Below are 5,151 nucleotides of genomic sequence, written 5' to 3'. Positions count from 1 at the left end.
CGTCACGTGACGCCACACGTCGCCGTCGGCTCCGCGCCCCAGGGCCTTCTCGGCGGGCAGGACGGTGCGTGCGCGCGCCCGCGAGGCCTCGGGCCCTGCGGTCCAGGAAGTGGAGGGAGGCGGCGGGAAGGATGACGCAACGCTACGGCACGTCGGCGGCGCCTGCCACGGGGCATGGCGGGAGTTGCAGTCTTAGGCTTGCTCGCCTCCGTATCGTGGAACGTGTAGCTGTGGTTTCCCAGGCACGCCTCGAGGGGGCAGTGATGAGGCCACTCCACCCTACAAAGGCGAGAGGGAGGAGGCGTCGCTCTCTAACGGGGATATGCCCCTCTCGGTCTCGTTGAGGAAATCGTCCTCTCATAGAACTCAATGAGCTTTGTGGGGATTTATTCCCAGGCTTTGATTTCCATTGAACGTAGCCCAATCTTGCAGAAAAGACAGGTTAAAAGCCGCAAAGGTCACCTTCCTATGGTAATAACTTTACCATCAACTTTAAATTGGCTTCTTAAAACTTTATCAACCTAGACATTTTTTTCAATCGAGCTATAATTAAGATTATTTCCAATGCTAAAATTAGATATTATCAGAATCACTCATAGTTTTTCATTCATTCATCAAATGTTCATTTGATGTCCGTGTGCCTAAATGGAGGTATTGGTGGAACACAGCCCTTCAGTAGTTTCCTGGGCATTTGGAATGCTGGAGAGCATCCCAAAACCTCAAAACACGAGTTGTGCTGTTGCCACAGCTGGTTTCTAAAAGTAACACAAAAGCACAGAACAGATTCTTTGCCAGCTACTGTCCATGGTAAAACAAAAGATTAGATAATGATTTCATTCCCAATTTTACGGGACAATGTCCTATAATCAAACACTTTGTGGTTGCCATTAAAATGAAAACTTGTTAAGTGAACTATTTAACACGGTCATGAAATTGTATGGTGTCTAATAACTATTAGCCAAAGGCTTGCATGGTTTATATAAAGTTGCATATGGTACTGTATTGTGAATTCCACATCAATTAAACTTTTCTTCCCACAGTACATCCATTTGCCAATCTTTTCAGGATAAAGTAGGTGATACATCTGAAAAACCCCTTTTCTATACATATTTTCCCTAAAAATAGCTATCAAGTTGCACTCCAATTTTTGGACCTTTTTTTTTTCAATCAGGCCTCTCATATAGTGTTATAAACTGAAACATAATGCTGATTATGAACAGTTCCTTATATAGGACACCATCCTCAGAAAAATGTAAAGCTGATCTTTTAACATCAACTTTAAATTGGCTTCTTAAAACTTTATCAACCTAGAAATTTTTTCAATAGAGCTATACTTTAAATTATTCCTAATGTTAAAATTAAATATTATCAGACTCATTCATAGTTTTTCATTCATTCATCAAATGTTCATTGCTCATCTACTGTAAGCTAGGCATTGTACTGGCACTGATAAGGAGGTGAGGCAATCATAAAAACGCCTGCCTCTGTGACTGTACAGTTTAGTGAGGAAAGCAGAAATTTAATAAATGATTACAAGTGATGATGATCAGAGAAACTCAGAGTGCTATTGAAGTATGAAGATGAATCCAAACATTGGATCAGAAAAAGCCTTCGTAAGGAAATGACATGTCAAGAGAAATCTGAATAGGTGAAGAAGACCATTCCAGGTTGAGGAAGCAGCATGGTTAGGCTCAAAAGCAAGCAAACACAGTGCACTTGAAGAACTGAAAAACACCCAGTGAGGCTAGAACTTTCTATAAAGGAGAGGGTAGTGTATATAAGGCCAGAAAAAAAGGCAAGGATCAGATCATACAAGGCCTTGGAAACCATGTTAAGGATTGTAGAAAACCTTGTAAACAGAAGAGTTATATAAGACTGGTGTTTTGGAGTATAGCGTGGTAATTAAGTGGATTGTATTAGAGATGCAATGGGTGAATGTGGTCAGGCACAGTGACTCATGCCTGTAACCCCAGCACTTTGGGAGGCTGAGGCAGGAGGATTGCTTGAGCCCAGGAGTTTGAGAATAACCTGGGCAACATAGGGAGATCTTGTCTCTACAAAAAATTATTTTTTAAAAATAGCCAGGCGCGGTGGTGCATGTCTACAGTCCCAGCTACCCTGGAGGCTGAGGCAGAAGCATCACTTGAGCCCAGGAGGTCAAAACTGCAGTGAGCCAAGATCATGCCACTGCACTCCATCCTGGGTGACAGAGTGAGAGCCCAAATCCAAAAAAAAAAAAGGGTGATGGGTGAATGTAAAGAAATCAGTTAAGAGGCTCCTGTTTGTGTATAAAGAAGATGAATAAAAGAATACTTTTGATATTTTGGAGGCAGACCCAGTAGGTTTTGTTGATTAGATGTGAGAGTTGAGAAAGAAGAAGGAACTTTGAGTTTCTGCTTGATAAATTCTGAAGAAGATGGTACTGAGATAGGCAACACTCAAGGAAAAGCAGAATGGTGGGAAGGTTGTGCGTGAAAGTGTGAGTTTAATATTAAATGTGTGATTGGAGTGCTAGAGAGACATTCACATGGATATGTAAAATAGGTAGATAGATATTAGATTTGGCACTCAGATAACAGTTCTCAACTAGAGATAGGAATCTGAGATTTCTATCTAGGGGATTTCTATCTATCTAGGAGGATACTGTCACCTAGGGAGATTATTCTTAGTGGGATGCTAGAGTATGACAGGTCTTAAGACCTCCAATATGTACAGTGTTGTATAATCCAGTAAAGAAAACTCAGAAGGAAAGATTGGGGCAGATGGAGGAATATGTGAGAATGTGTCCCAAAGAAGGCAAGATAGAGAGGGTTTTGAGAAGGGAGTGAGAAGCTGTGCTGAATGTTGCTGTGGGACCAATTAAGATGAGACTAAAAAAAATGTCCATTGTTTCTAGGAACATAGGGGTAATTATAAACTTAGCAAGAGCAATTCTGGTGGGTTCTTCTGTGTAGAAGTCAGATGGCAGAGGGTTGAAGAGTGGGGGACAGTAAAGAAGGGGAGTCAGTAAATGTAAAGGGAAGGAGGAAGAAAGGACATTAGCTGGATAGGAATTTGAACTTGGAAAGGCAGGCTTTTTAAAAGTGGACGAGATTTGCACAAAAGTAAATGCTGATGGAAAAGGTGTCAGCCTTGGTGAGAGTGAACACATAGCAAAGAGGTCCCTATGAAGACAGGAGGGAAAAAGGAATATATGGAAAATTATATTGGTAGCACATCCAACAATCATTCTTCCATGATGCCTTTCATTATCCCTTACTGAAAGAGTTCACTTTCCACTGAGAGACAAAACTGCCATGTACTTGCTTTTCAATCTCCCTTACAGCCAGTAGGAACTTGTGGGAAGGGGGTAGGGGTTACTTCTAGGAAAATTTCCTAATAAAAAGACACATAAAAGCAAGCACAATGCTTCTTTGCTGGATGTGGTTGTATGCGGATGATACCTGGTGCTGCTGCAGCCATCTTTTGGCCATGAGGAAAGACATTGCTTATGTTGTAAGAAAAGCAGAATGGAATGTAGAAAGCACTTGTGTCAAAAATCAGCCAGGCGTGATAGCGCATGCCTGTAATTCCGGCTACTTGGAAGACTGAGGCGGAAGGATTGCTGGAGCCCAGCAGGTCGAGGCTGCGGTGGCCGGGAGCGGCCACTGCACTCCAGTCTGGGCGACAGAGACTCCAACTCAAAAAAAAAAAAAGAAAGCACTTGTGTCTATGATGATATCACAGAGCTCCTGAACCAACCCCGGGACCACTTAACCTCTATACTTCTTGTTTTGTGATCTAATAAACTGTTCACATTGGATAGACTACTGGAAGTTGAATCTTGCTTCTTGTAATCATCATTCTGGGATGAGATCTAGAACACAGGCAGAAGACACACCCTTTCCATTTTAACTGAAAGAGGAAGGGAAAAATAACTTTGGACGTAATTAAGTTTAAAAGTTTCGGCCAGGCTCAATGGCTCAGCCTGTAATCCCAGCACTTTGGGACACCGAGGCAAGTGGATTGCCTAAGCCTGTGGGTTCGAGACCAGCCCTGGCAACTTGGCAAGACCCCATCTCTATCATAGATGAAAAACTAGCCGGGCGCAGTAGCGCGTGCCTATAGTTCTGGCTTGGAAGACTGAGGCAGAAGGATCACCTGAACCCAGCAGGTAGATGCTGTGGTGGCATGAGCGTGCCACTGCACTCCAGCCTACGCGACAGAGTGAGGAGTGAGACTCCAAGTTAAAAAAAAAAGGTTCAGGCCAATAATTTGAGGAAGTTTTCATCGAAACCGTTAACATTTTTCCAATGAAGGAGAGGCCATTTGCTGAGGGGAGTAAGGAGACTGCCATCTTGAGTGTAGGGAAACAAAGTTTGAAATAGTGTTGTTGAGGGTTGGAGGACAAGTGGACTAGGGGAACATTGCACCAGGCAGTGCTGAGGACCAGGTGAAATGGTGGTCCTGACTTGGCGCAACTGTGTGATTTTCTACAGTAGTCATTCAATCCCTGGGTGCAGGCACTGAGAAAGTGGGATCTTAGATTTCTCCAGGGTTGTGAGTGCTAGGCAATGCGAGGAATAACAGAGGAAGTGGGAATTTGGGAGATTAGCAGTGGAATGAACAATGTGGTGTGGAATCTAAAGTGATTGTGACTGGAAGTGCAAAAAGGAGACAAAAACAAATGTTAACACAGTGAATGGGAGGCAAGGCCTGGAGGACTCCCAGTGGCCAGGAGACTGGTCAGCAGTTTGGGGTTCTTAAATGTTAAATTTTCTAGGGGACCGAAAACCACACAAATTATGGAAAAGATTCTCGAGTTTTGAAGTCTGATATTGTCCATTTCAATGAGAACGTATTCCTTCTTGAATCAACACTCCTTTCTCGTCTCTGTCACAGAGTGAAGTCAGAGTTTTCCCTTTACTTGAAACCAGTCACAGCAATCTTTACATTCTTTTGTATTGATCTTAAAACTGTCCATTTCTGCTGTAATGGACAGGTTTTAAGATACCGTACACGTCGGGCTCAGCCTGTTATCCCGCGCCTTTGGCAGGCTGAGGTGAGTGGATTGCCTGAGCCCGCGGGTTCAAGACCCGCCTGGGCAGTGAGACCTCATCTCTACAATAAATTAAAAAAAAAAAAAAAATCAGCCAGGCATGGTAGCGCATG

This window comes from Carlito syrichta, unplaced genomic scaffold (genome assembly GCF_000164805.1).
Source record: "Carlito syrichta isolate Samal-C Ts95f unplaced genomic scaffold, Tarsius_syrichta-2.0.1 Scaffold75495, whole genome shotgun sequence".
In the NCBI taxonomy this organism is placed as follows: Eukaryota; Metazoa; Chordata; class Mammalia; order Primates; family Tarsiidae; genus Carlito; species Carlito syrichta.
This window is presented reverse-complemented; position numbering follows the sequence as displayed.